Genomic DNA, 14,624 nt, shown 5'->3' on the forward strand with positions numbered 1-14,624 from the left:
CAACTAATTCAAAGCATGCAGTTCTGTAACTTACTCTGAAAATCTTCTTTCAGTTACTGAAATAAGTGGCCTGGTTCTGATTTAGGCACAGAACGGTTTTCAATTTAGTGGATATCAACTGGCGTTTTTGGACCCACGAATTATTTAGTCCACATAATCTCTCGAGTAATGCTACAATTTTCCATTAAATTTCTATTTTTGTCCATTGCAGAAAAATTGCAAAGTAATTGTTACACACAGTCAAATTTCATCCTGCCTCAGAAACCAAAGGAAACATTAAAGACCCGACAATGAATAATTTTCGTCAATTGTGTAACCTATTTAATATGAACCTTACATGAAGTAAGAATAAACAAATGCAGTTCTGTCTGGGCTGTCAGCTTGTATGAATGTTGGTGATCATTAAATTACTCCTGAACATTCTTTGCTGTGGTGACTCTCCTGGGAAATGCTAAACTATAACTGTCCTCCATTTTACCACCATTCACTGTTAGCAACTAACCAGAGTCCCCACCATGAACAGGCTGCTACACCATTATTTCCTGCACTCTGACATCTGACCAACAGGATCTGACGTTCAACACACAACTGGAACTTATTTTTGTGAACTTTAGTCTTTATTAATCGGAAACATTTTCTCAGCCAACAAGGCCTCCTGAAAACTTTGGCACCAACATGAGTTGGAGGTTGTGACAGTCAATTGGTCCTTTCAACGAGGTGTAAATACTGACCATTGGATTGCAGTTCATTTAACAAAGTGAAATGTTAGACTCAAAATCTTAGCTCTTCAAGGGAGTAAAGATAATGTTGGGACAGCACAATGGGGCAGAACATTTGCTGTCTTTTCTCATAATTGTTCACTGTAATAGTGGGTTTTGAGAAGATTTGTAGCTCAGGTTGAGGTTTTGGATGTAGGTTTGCTCGCTGAGCTGAAAGGTTCATTTCCAGACTAGGTAACATCTTCAGTGGACCTCAGGCGAAGCAATGCTGAAAATTCCTGCTTTCTATTTATATGTTTGGGTTTCTTTGAGTTGGTGATGTCATTTCCTGTGGTGATGTTATTTCCTGTGGTGGATGCAGGGATTGGTAGATGGGGTCTATCTTGATGTGTTTGTTGATAGGGTTCAGGTTAGAATGCCATGCTTCTAGGAATTCTCGTGCATGTCTTTGTTTGGCTGGTCCTAGATGGATGTATTGTCCCAGTCGAAGTGGTGTCCTTCCTCATCCATACCTGAGGATACTAGTGAGAGAGGGTCATGTCTTTTTGTGGCTAGTTGGTGTTCATGTATCCTGGTGGCTAGTTTTCTGCCTGTCTGTCCAATGTAGTGTTTATTACAGTCCTTGCACGGTATTTTGTAAATGACATTAGTTTTGCTCATTGTCTATATCAGGTCTTTCAAGTTCATTAGCTGCTGTTTTAGTGTGTTGGTGGGTTTGTGGGCTACTATGATGCCAAGGGGTCTGCGTAGTTCACTTTAATTTTGGTGGGAATCCTGAAATATGAATCAAATTTTGGACTGATCTATTAAAGCTCTGGAAAGATAGAGAAAATCAGCAGCATTCCAGGATTAATAAATTAAGATGGCGCTGACACCAGGTGACTCCTTGCCAGCTCCCTAAAGCAGGGTTTAACTCTAACATTTCTTATAACTGTACTACACTTTTAAACTGAAATTCTAAGTTGGTCTTGTTAATATTGGTCTTGCCTAGTGCATGCCTGTGTGGAGAAAACTGTATGCCGCTATTCAAGTTTTTTTTCACCTTCTGATCTGTATGTCCTTGCTCACTACGATCTGCCTGTACCACTCACAAACAAAGCCTTTCACTGTGCTTAGGTACATATGACAATAAATCAAATCAAATCAAATCAGCCATCATTCACAGGAACACACTTGGGAATCCAAGATTGAGGACGGGAAACATTTCTGGCTGTAACAGGCTGCTTCTTTTTTGAGCTATTTTAGGTGTTGGAGGTGATTTCCTCAAATTCCAGGCGCAGTAATTACTGTTTTATCTGCTGTTGCATTGTTTTGGAACTTTGGGAAAAAAAGTCAAAACAACAGCAGTTTTAAAAGGGAGAGGTACAGACAAAGGAAACACATAATGAGGACAGTGCAGGAGAGACTGAGGGAGAGAGAAACCCACATTGCTAACTGACAGAGCAGTGAACCTGCACAGTTACTGCCTTTGCTGTGTGAAGTCATGTATTGCTGGACATCGGATTGTGTCTGGGAAAATTAACAAACAGTGAAATTCACAACTGATCTTGGAGGAACCTGTTTGGGAGAGGTCACAGCACAGAAACAGATGAGTGAATAGCTTTAAGTGTGGCCTTACAGTAAGTCTGCAGTAGTAAGGAGAGTATATCTCAAGAAACACATTGAGATATGTCTCTTGATTAAAGTTAAAAATATAAGCCATAAGTATCAAGTGTTTTGTAGAGGAATAAGACCGTGCTATTTTCTGGCTCTGTAGATTGAAAGAAGCAAAAATGGCCCTTAGTGGAGAGATATGCTCTTCTTGTTGGATGTGAGAGTTTAGGGAGAGTTTACGTGTTACTGAGGATTTTATCTGCAATAAATGCCGTTGGTTGTGAATCCTATCAGATCGAATGCATCAGTTGGAGAAACAGTGAGAGGCAATAAGGAATTTACAAGAGCAAGGGGATGTGATGGATGGCAGTTACAGGAAGGGGAGAAAAGTTGCAGATACAGTCACATAGATGGGTTAACTCCAGGAAAGCTAAAAGAGGTAGGCAGCTAGTGCAGGAGTCGTCTGTGGCTATCCCCATTTCAAACAAGTATGCTGTTTTGGAAAATGTAGGGGGTGATGGATTCTCAGGGGAATGTAGCATGAACAGCCAAGTTTCTGGTATTTAGACTGGCCCTAATGCAATGAGGGGTACATCGGGTTCCAAGAGATCAATTGTGTTGGGGGATTCTCTAGTCCGAGGTACAGACAGACGTTTCTATGGCCAGCAGCGAAAAATCAGAATGGTGTGTTGCTTCCCTGGTGCCAGGATCAAGGATGTCTCAGAGAGGGTGCAGAATGTTCTCAAGGGGGAGAGGGGCCAGCAAGAGGTCATTGTCCACATTGGAACCAATGATATAGGAAGGGAAATGGATGAGATTCTGAAGGGAGATTACAGAGAGTTAGGCAGAAATTTAAAAAGGATGTTCTCAAGGTTAGTAATATCTGGATTACTCCTGGTGCTACGAGCTAGTGAGGGTAGGAATAGGGGGAGAGAGCAGCTGAATGCATGGCTGAGGAGCTGGTGTATGAGAGAAAGATTCACATTTTTGGATCATTGGTATCTCTTCTGGGGTAGAAATGACCAAGAAGGATGGATTGCACCTGAATTGGAAGTGGACTAATATACTGGCAGGGAAATTTGCTAGAGCTGCTCAGAAGGATTTAAACTAGTAAGATGGGGGGTGGGACCCAGGGAGATAGTGAGGAAAGATTTCAATCTGAGGCTGGTACAGTTGGGAAAAGGAGTGAGTCAAACAGTCAGGGCAGGCAGGGACAAAGGAGGACTGATAAATTAAACTGCATTTATTTCAATGCAAGGGGCCTAACAGGGAAGGCAGATGAACTCAGGGCATGGTTAGGAACATGGGACTAGGATAACACAGCAATTACAGAAACATGGCTCAGGAATGGACAGGACTGGCAGCTTAATGTTTCAGGACACAAATGCTACAGATAGAAAGGGAGTCAAGAGAGGAGGGGAGTAGAGTTTTAGATAATGGATAGCATTGCAGCTGTGCTGAGGTAGGATATTCCCAGAAATACATCCAGGGAAGTTATTTGGATGGAACTGAGAAATAAGAAAGGGATGATCACCTTATTGGGATTGTATTATAGACCCCCCCAATAGTCAGAGGGAAATTGAGAAACAAATTTGTCAGGAGATCTCAGTCATCTGTGAGATGAATAGGGTGGTTATGGTAGGGGATTTTAATTTTCCAAACACAGACTGGGACTGCCAGTGTTAAGGGTTTAGATAGAAAGGAATTTGTTAAGTGTGCACAAGACAATTTTCTGATTCAATAGGTGGATGTACCTACAGGAAAAGATGCAAAACTTGACCTACTCTTGGGAAATAAGGTAGGGCAGGTGACTGAGGTATCAGTGGGGGAGCACTTTGGGGCCAGCGACTATAATTCTATTAGTTTTAAAATAGTGATGGAAAAGGATAGACCAGATCTAAAAGTTGAAGTTCTAAATTGGAGGAAGACTAATTTTGATGGTATTAGGCAAGAACTTTCAAAAGCTGATTGGAGGTGGATGTTCGCAGGTAAAGGGACGGCTGGAAAATGGGAAGCCTTCAGAAATGAGATAACAAGAATCCAGAGAAAGTATATTCCTGTTAGGGTGAAAGGAAAGGCTGGTAGGTATAGGGAATGCTGGATGACTAAAGAAATTGAGGGTTTGGTTAAGAAAAAGAAGGAAGCATATGTCATGTATAGACAAAATAGATCAAATGAATCCCTGGGAGAGTATAAAGGCAGTGGGAGTATACTTAAGAGGGAAATCAGGAGGGCAAAACGGGGACATGAGATAGTTTTGGCAAATAGAATGAAGGAGAATCCAAAGGGTTTTTACAAATACATTAAGGACAAAAGGGTAACTAGGGAGAGAATAGGGCCCCTCAAAGATCAGCAAGGCGGCCTTTGTGTGGAGCCGCAGGAGATGGGGCAGATACTTAACAAGTATTTTGCATCAATATTTACTGTGGAAAAGGATATGGAAGATATAGACTGTAGGGAAATAGATAGTGACATCTTGAAGAATGTCCATATTACAGAGGAGGAAGTGCTGGATGTCTTGAAACGGTTAAAAGTGGATAAATCCCCAGGACCTGATCAGGTGTACCCTAGAACTCTGTGGGAAGCTGGGGAAGTGATTGCTGGGCCCCCTGCTGAGATATTTAATCATCGATAATCACAGGTGAGGTGGCAGAAAACTGGAGGTTGAGTATTTGGCATCAGTATTTACTGTGGAAAAGGATATGGAAGTTATAGACGGTAGGGAAATAGATGGTGACATCTTGCAAAATGTCCAGATTACAGAGGAGGAAGTGCTGGATGTCTTGAAGTGGTTAAAGGTGGATAATTCCCCAGGACCTGATCAGGTGTACCCTAGAACCCTGGGAAGCTAGAGAAGTGATTGCTGGGCCTCTTGCTGAGATATTTGTATCATCAGGTGAGGTGCTGGAAGACTGGAGGTTGGCAAACATGGTGCCACTGTTTAAGAAGGGTGGTAAAGACAAGCTAGGGAACTATAGACCGGTGAGCCTGACCTCAGTGGTGGGCAAGTTGTTGGAGGGAATCCTTAGGGACAGGATGTACATGTATTTGGAAAGGCAAGGACTGATTCGGGATAGTCAACATGGGTTTGTGCGTGGGAAATCATGTCTCACGAACTTAATTGAGATTTATGACGAAGTCACAAAGAGGATTGATGAGGGCAGAGCGGTGGATGTGATCTATATGGACTTCAGTAAGATGTTCGACAAGTTCCCCCTGGGAGACTAGTTAGCAAGGAATACAGGGAGAACTAGCCATTTGGATACAGAACTGGCTTAAAGATAGAAGACAGAGGGTGGTGGTGGAGGGTTGTTTTTCAGACTGGAGGCCTGTGACCAGTGGAGTGCCACAAGGATCGGTGCTGGGTCCACAACCTTTCATCATTTATATAAATGATTTGGATGTGAACATAAGAAGTATAGTTAGGGAGTTTGCAGATGATACAAAAATTGGAGATGTAGTGGACAGTGAAGAAGATGACCTCAGATGATAACAGGACATGGACTAGATGGGCCAATGGGCTGAGAAGTGGCAGATGGAGTTTAATTCAGATAAATGTGAGGTGCTGCATTTTGGGAAAGCAAATCTTAGCAGGACTTATACACTTAATAGTAAGGTCCTAGGGAGTGTTGCTGAACAAAGAGACCTTGGAGTGCAGGTTCATAACTCCTTGAAAGTGGAGTCGCAGGTAGGTAGGATAGTGAAGAAGGCGTTTGGTATGCTTTCCTTTATTGGTCAGAGTATTGAGTACAGGAGTTGGGAGGTCATGTTGCGGCTGTACAGGACATTGGTTAGGCCACTGTTGGAACATTGCGTGCAATTCTGGTCTCCTTCCTATCGGAAAGATCTTGTGAAATATGGAACGGTTCAGAAAAGATTTACAAGGATGTTATCAGGGTTGGAGGATTTGAGCTACAGGGAGAGGCTGAACAGGCTGGGGCTGTTTTCCCTGGAGCGTCGGAGGTTGAGGGGTGACCTTATAGAGGCTTACAAAATTATGAGAGGCATGGATAGGATAAATAGACAAAGTCTTTACCCTGGGGTTGGGGAGTCCAGCACTAGAGGGCATAGGTTTAGGGTGAGAGGGGAAAGATATAAAAGGGACCTAAGGGGCAACCTTTCATGCAGAGGGTGGTATGTGTATGGAATGAGCTGCCAGAGGAAGTGGTGGAGGCTGGTACAATTGCAAACTTAAAAGGCATCTGGATGGGTATATGAATAGGAAGGATTTGGAGGGATATGGGCCGGGTGCTGGCAGGTGGGACCTGATTGGGTTGGGATATCTGATCGGCATGGACGGGTTGGACCGAAGGGTCTGTTTCCATGCTGTACATCTCTATGACTTAAGAATTTGGAGTAATCTTCAGATTTGGATCAAAGGTGACCTGTGACAGTACTGGAGAAGTGATTATTGAATGTTATCTTGTTTATTTAATTGGATATTTAACAAAGTCTTGACAATCCAGTCACACAGACAGCTGGGTCTCAATATTCTTTTAGTTGATCAGTTCAGTAGATTAAATGTCTCCTTCATACAGAATGACAATCTGAACTGAATTGAATGTATTGTCACATGTACAGAGACACAGCGAAAAGCTTTGTCTCGCGAGCAATACAAGCAGATCACCGAGATAAGTAGCAATGGGTCTCCCTCCCATTGGAAGCATGTTGTGAAACTTGACAGGGTTCAGAAAAGATTTACAGGGATGTCGCCAGGGTTGGAGCTTAGGGAGAGACTGAATAGACTGGAGTTGTTTTCCAAGAAGGATCGGAGGCTGAGGGGTGACCTCATAGAGGTCTGCATGAGAGGTCAAAGAGAAAAAAGTTGCATTCGTATAGCCCCCTTTAAAATTTCCCAAAGAGTGACGCCACCGATGAAATAACTTTGAAGGTGAATTACTTGTAGTTGAGGAAGGTCAGCAGTTAATTTACAGGCAGCCAGATCTGACAGTAAGAAGCTGGAAAAGCTGAGCTTGCTCTCCTTGAAGAAAATGGTGATTGATCGGGGGTTTAGAGTCACTGCTTCCAAGAGCTTGGAGCTGCAGGAATCGAGGCTGATGTTTCTAGCGCCATGCTGTCAGGGTGCCCGGTTTATAAATGTTAAACTAAATCTCGGTCTGCTGTTTCAGGAGGAGGGGTAAAGTCTCATGGCACTACTCCAAAGAAGCCAGCAGGCGAATGTTTCACGGTGCACTGGCCAATATTCATTTCTCAACAAGCATCACAAACAGATTATTCCGCTATTATGACTTTACTGCTCATAGGCAGTTGATGTACAATAATTGGCTGCCACTTTTCCAACACTACATCCATGACTCTGTTTCAGATTTGGCTAAACAGCTCTAACACTGTGCTGAGTCATGAAATATGCTTTAGAGATTCATTACTTGCTAAACTGTTACAGACAAGATGGAGAGACACATTAAATTATGTTATTCTTCTCTGTTTGTGTTCATAAAGAGATGTATTTTATAATTTAATTTCTTTTGCACAGGCTGCAAGATGCTTTCCCCAAAAACCCTCTGTTTGTGAAACTGAACATAAACAATAATGGCCTACAGCAAACATCGAAGGGTTAAAACAGAAGTACGATTTATTCAAACTGTGAGGAATATCTGGTGCAAACAGCTACACACACCAGGAAGACAGAGGGGGAAAAAAACAAAAGAAAAAGCTACAATTACAAATAATTTAATAGTCAATGATATTGGTGTTAATTCACATGATTTGTGTGTGTGACCAGAGTGCGTGGTCAGAAATGGTCCTTATTGAATGGAGTTTAAATTCAAGGGGCTGCAGTTAGCTGAACTTGCAGAATCCCTTGTAAAGATAATAAAGGTGTTGCAAGAAGGTATTGGCAGGAAGGCCTGGCCTACTTACTCAGCAAATGTAAGATTTGTTCTAGAATCCAGGTTTTGAAGACAAGAAACAGATTTTTATACCTGGATTCTGGCTGTTCAGTTATCAGGATCAGTAATCAATCAGGAAAGAGAGATCACATCCAGAACGAGACATAGCTCAAGTGAGTACGGTATATAGTTCAGGGAATTTGGAGGCAGCCTAGGAATTTAGTGCAGAAGGGAAGAGGTGCTTTTTCCTTAGGTTTTTTTATAAAAATAGGATAAAGTTGAAGGCCATGATCAAAGGCTCAGCAGAAAAGAGTGACATCATGGGAAATACATTGTTTGATGATAGCCAAATTAGTAGTAATCTATTAGAGATTACTTTCGTACTGAAAGTAGATAGGGGAATTATTTATAGTCTACAAATTAAAAAAACAGAACAGAATTTTTAAAAATCAAATTGATAACTAAGTAATTAAAATAGAGTTGCTGGGTCAGGCCATGAGCTGTAACTATATGATGTGGGATCTGGTGATACACTATGAACCACTATGTGGACCAAGTGTTGGTTAGTTGAGGGACTCCGGCTCAGACACGATGATACATCAGGGACGGGGAGAGAGTTACCTGGATGCGGTGCTTCAGGAGGCAGTTCCAACCCTTGGATTGAATTTGGTCAGCGGTCAGGGGACAGGAAGGAGTCCCTGTAAGTGAGGCAGATAGAGGGATACAGGAGGTAGTGTTAAAAGGAGCCTCTGCACTTGAGCCTGTCTAAAAACTTTGCAATGCTTGCTCTCCGTACGAACGTATCCCCTATGGTGCGATGTTGTGGGCGTCACAGAGATGTGGCAGCAAGGAGACCAGGGTTGGCAACTGTATAGCCAAGGATACACGTCCTGTTGAAAGGACAGGCAGAGGGGTGAGATTATCCCATTAGTAAGAAATTAAATCAAATCGATAGCAGGAAGTGATGTTGAGTCAAAGTGCAGAAACTGAGTGGCTAAAGTTAGGACACTGTAGAGGAGTAAAAGCTCTGGTGGGATTATGTTCAGGCTTCCTAACAGTAGTCAGGAGATAGAAAAGGCATGTCAAAAAGGCACTAGTACAATAAACATGGGGGTCTTCAATATGCAGGTGGACTGGGAAGATGAGGTTGATGGCAGATCTCAAGAAAAGGAATGTGAGATTAGTCTGCGAGATAGTTTTTATTCTGAGCAGCTTGTGGAAGAGGTTACTAGGAACAGGCAATTATATATTTTGCGATGTGTAACAGGGCAGAGATGATCAAAGCACTGAAGGTGAAGGAATCCCTAGGGGATAGCGACCATAATATGATAGAATTCTCCCTGTGGTTTGAGAGGGAGAATTTAGAATCTGATGTAATGGTATTCCAACTGAGTCAAGAGAAAGATATGAGAGGGGAGCTGGCCAGTGTTGATTAGAAGGGGAGCCTAGTTTAAAAGGATGGCAAAGCAGCAATGGCAGGAGTTTGAGGATAATCTGGGAGGCACAGCAGAAACTCACCCTGAGCAAGAGGAAACGTACTAAGGGGAGGATCAGGCAACCATGGCTGACAAAGGAAGTCAGGGACAGCACAAAAGCGAAAGAAAAAGCCAAACAATGTGGTGAAGATTAATGGGAAGCCAGAGGATTGGGAAGCCTTTAAAAACCAGCAGAGGATGACTAAAAAACAACAAAAGGGGAGATGATGAAATATGAGAGTAAGCTAGCTGATAATACAAAAGAAGATTGCAAGAGATTCTGTAGATATCTAAAAGCGAAGAGAGGGGCAAGGATGGACATTGGACCACTGGAAAATTAAGCTGGAGAAGTAGTAATGGGGAACAAAGAAACTGAATAGATACTTTATATCAGTTTTCACAGGGGAAGACACCAGCAGCATACCAGAACTTCAAGAGAGTCAGGGGGTAGAGGTGAGTCTAGTGGCCACCACTACAGAGGTGGTGCTGTGGAAGTTGAAAGGTCTGAAGGTGAATAAATCACCCAGACCAGATAGACTACACCCCAGAGTCCTGAAGGAGATAGCTGAGGAGATTGTAGAGATATTGGCAGTGATCTTTCAGGAATCACTGGAGGCAGGAAGGGTCTCACAGGACTGGAAAATGGGTAATGTAACACCCCTGTTTAAGAAGGGAGGGAGACAGAAGACAGGAAACAATATGCTAATGAAAGATTTTCAGATCCATTATTAAAAGGATGAGATTGTGCAATACTTGGAAGTGTATTGTAAAATATGGAGGGATCAGCATGGCTTCATCCAAGGGTGGTCATGCCTGACAAATCTGTTAGCATTCTTAGAGGAGGTGACAAGCAAGTTAGACAGGGGGGAGCCAGTGGTCATGATCTATTTGGATTTCCAGAAGGCCTTTGGCAAGGTGCTGCATAGGAGGCTGCTAAATAAGATAAGAGCTGACAAGGCAAGATACTGGCATGGATAGAGGATTGGCTGACGCCATGACTCTGCACTTTTAGTCAAAACATGGCTCATTTGTATTGAACTGTATTAAGCCATTATCACTACTTCACATATACCAGGTTTCAATTACTCTCCTTTGGCTGAGCAGACATCTTGCCTCCTGGTCCTTTTGTATGTGTGGACTGCAAGATTTGCAGAGTGCAAGTGTATAACAGTTCAGTATTTCTGAGTTCTAGTAATTATTATTAGAGATTTATAGGGATAACAGCAAAAATAACACTATTTTAGAGTCATAGTGTCATACAGATGTACAGCATGGAAACAGACCCTTCAGTCCAACTCAAACATGCTGACCAGATATCTTAACCTAATTTAATCTAGTCCCATTTGCCAGCACTTGGCCCATATCCCTCTAAACACTTCCTATTCATATACCCATCCAGATGTCATTTAAATGCTGCAATTATGCCAGTCTCCACCACATCTTCTGGCAGCTCATTCCATACAGGCACCACCCTGAATGAAAAGGTTGCCCCTTAGGTCCCTTTTATATCTTTCCCCTCTTATCCTAAACCTATACCCTCTAGTTCTGGACTCCCCCACCTCAGGGAAAAAACCTTGTCTATCTACCCTACTTAAGCCCCTCATGATTTTATAAATCTCTATAAAGGTCACCCCTCAGCCTCTGACCCTCCAGGGAAAACAGCCCCAGCCTGTTCAGCCTTCCCCTATAACTCAAATCCTCCAACTCTGGCAACATCCTTGTAAATCTTTTCTGAACTCTTTCAAGCTTCACAACATCTTTCCGATAGGAACGAGACCAGAATTGCACGCAATATTCCAACAGTGGCCTAACCAATGTCCCGTACAGCCGCAACATGACCTCCCAACTCCTGTACTCAATACTCTGACCAATAAAGGGAAGCATACCAAACGCCTTCTTCACTATCCTATCTACCTGCGACTCCACTTTCAAGGAGCTAGGAACCTGCACTCCAAGGTCGCTTTGTTCAACAACAGTCCCTAGGACCTTACCATTAAATGTATAAATCCTGCTAAGCTTTGGTTTCCCAAAATGCATTTATCTCGCATTTATCTAAATTAAACTCCATCTGTCATTTCTCAGCCCGTTGGCCCATCTGATCAAGATCCTGTTATAATCCAAGGTAACCTTCTTCACTGTCCAGTACACCTCCAATTTTGGTGTCATCTGCAAACTCCCTAACTATATCTCCTATATTCATATCCAAATCATTTACATAAATGATGAAAGGTTGTGGACCCAGCACTGATCCTTGGGGCACTCCACTGGTCACAGGCCTCCAGTCTGACAAACAACCCTCCACCATCACCCTCTGTCTTCTACCTTCAAGCCAGTTCTGTATCCAAATGGCTAGTTCTCCCTGTATTCCTTGCTAACTAGTCTCCCAGGGGGAACTTGTCGAACATCTTACTGAAGTCCATATAGATCACATCCACCGCTCTGCCCTCATCAATCCTCTTTGTGACTTTGTCATAAATCTCAATCAAGTTTGAGAGACATGATTACCCACATCCAAAGCCATGTTGACTACCCCTAATCAGTCCATACCTTTCCAAATCGGATTCCTTCCAACAATTGCCCACCACCGACATCAGGCTCTCTGGTTTTTCCTAAACACCTCTACTCTCACTCTCAATAAATCTGTATTTTCAGATTACAGATTGTGAGATTATAAACAGGTTATGAGGTTGGGTTCTGAACAAAATTTGTATTTATCGTCTTAGTCCTGTTTTAGTTCAAGAACAATTTCATGCAACTTTAACCAGGGTGGTTAGAAAATAAAGAATGTGTGTTGCAATGAAGTTGTTAATTTGGCAGATCTCTGCTTGTACAACATAATTTGTGGCTTGCTATGTAACGTGCAGGATCAGACACTTGATTGTAAAGACTTAAACGTGAAGTTGTGGAAAAGATAGGCCTGGATTTGGAAGGTGGAAACAAGTGCAAAGATTTAGGAGAGAGGAGAGAGGAGAGATTGGATGTGAAACAGTCACACAGAGGGGTCAAACGTGGCTCTTTTTGAGGAGAACTTGAAAAATAGGAGAATAGAGGATAGCACCTTCGGTGATTAAATTGTGAATATATTGGGGAGGATGATCAGTGAGGATAATAAATAGGAGCTGGGGGGGGGGGGGGTCAAGGAGAAGCTGAGCTTGCGGAGGGGTTTTAAGAGAGAAACCAGAGGAAGATGAGAGATCAGGGCTTAGCTAAGTGAGGGAAACAGCTAAGACCAAGGAAACTGAAAAGGCCATCTCAATCTAAGTGACAAAGAATTCGATGAGTTCCTAGAACACTGCGAGGGCAGTGGAGATATCAGAAAGCAATGGTATGTATTGGAGAAATGGAAACGAGGACTACCTTTGCTTTCTCGAACATTGAGCAATTTAGACAGCCCGAGAGCAGGATCTGAAAATGCCTGATGTGATCCACATAGACCTGACAGTGAACCGGTAAACTAATTGTTGACCAGAAATGTTCATGTCCATGTTCAGTAGGAGATGGCTAGAGCGAGGCAATAATGGTTTTAGTAAACTTGAGGTCACGGAAAATGGAAGGAAGACAATTATGCCATTTTGGGGGGGGGGGCATCTGGATGGTGTATGGGTGGGAGCAAGTGCTGGCAGATGGGACTAGATTAATTTGGATATTTAGTTGGCATGGACGAGTTGGACCGAAGGGTCTGTCTCTGGGCTGTACATCTCTGACTCTATGACCCAAGAAATATTGCAGAAAATGGAGGCTTGGCAAAAAAATACACAATTAGTAATTTGAAATAGACTCTCTGTAATCAAGGAGACAGGAAGTGGGAGGGATGTGCTCGAGGAGGGCCATAACTAAATGGTCAGAGATTGCCATACAATTGCAGTCGAAAACAGGAGCAGAAGGCCTTTCAGCACTTCAAACCTACTCTAACATTCGTTATGAGCAGAGCTGATCATCCAACTCAATAGCTTGATCCTTCCCTCCACCATATCCTTTGATCCCTTTAGCCCCAAGGACTACATTCGACTGCTTGAAATTATGTCAAGAGACCATGTAAAATGTAAAGATCGAGAGGATAGGATTCCAATGAACTTAGAGAAGGAGAGGAGAGGGGTTGGGAGGAGATAGGAAAGGAAGGGGAGAGTGGAGGAGAGTGAGAGAGAGAGAGAGAGAGAGAGAGAGAGAGAGAGAGAGAGAGAGAGTGAGAGTGAGAGAGAGAGTGAGAGTGAGAGTGAGAGAGAGAGAGAGAGAGAGAGAGAGAGAGAGAGAGAGAGAGAGAGAGAGAGAGAGAGAGAGAGAGAGAGAGAGAGAGAGAGAGAGAGAGAGATTGCCCAGATACGAATTAAAACCTAAAAAAGAGCCGACTTAAAAAAACCTTCATGCTGCTGTGTGGCTGCACTGCTTAAAAGAAACACTGGACAGGTATGTCAGGATGGGGGCTGTGAGCTGGACAAGTATGTCAGGATGGCGGGGGGGGGGGTTAGCTGGACAGATACGTCAGGATGGGGGGGGGGTTAGCTGAACAGGTACGTCAGGTTAGGGGGGAGTTAGCTGGAAAGGTACGTCAGGAAGGGGGTGGTTAGCTGGACAGGTATGTCAGGATGGGGGGGGGGGGAAGGGGGGTTAGCTGGACAGGAACGTCAGGATACAGGGATTAGCTGGAGAGGTATGTCATGATGGGTGGGGGAGGTTATCTGGACAGGAACGTCAGGACGGGGGGCCAGTTAGCTGGACAGGTGCGTCAGGATACGAGATGTTAGATGGACAGGTACGTCAGGATGGGGGGGGGGGGGGGTTAGCCGGACAGGTACGTCAGGATGGGGGGGGTTAGCTGGACAGGTACGTCAGGATATAGGGGTTAGCTGGGAAAATGAATTAAGAGCAGGTAAATCAGAATCTAAACGTACACAGAACAGGTTCGAGGTGGGTGAATGATTGTCCCCATTATCAATTCCTCAAACTGGTCAAAATTTGATATTGCACAATTCGAGAGCATTCATCCTCAG

The 14,624-nt window shown here is 43.3% G+C and overlaps 1 long non-coding RNA gene across 1 annotated transcript in view; it reads left to right on the plus strand.

The window, feature by feature from the left end:
• The window catches only part of LOC140481882 (uncharacterized), a 100,015-nt gene that overhangs the window by 57,204 nt on the left and 28,187 nt on the right, over positions 1 to 14,624 (plus strand). The gene's annotated exons all lie outside the window — the stretch shown is intronic.

This window comes from Chiloscyllium punctatum, chromosome 10 (assembly GCF_047496795.1).
Source record: "Chiloscyllium punctatum isolate Juve2018m chromosome 10, sChiPun1.3, whole genome shotgun sequence".
Classification (NCBI taxonomy): Eukaryota; Metazoa; Chordata; class Chondrichthyes; order Orectolobiformes; family Hemiscylliidae; genus Chiloscyllium; species Chiloscyllium punctatum.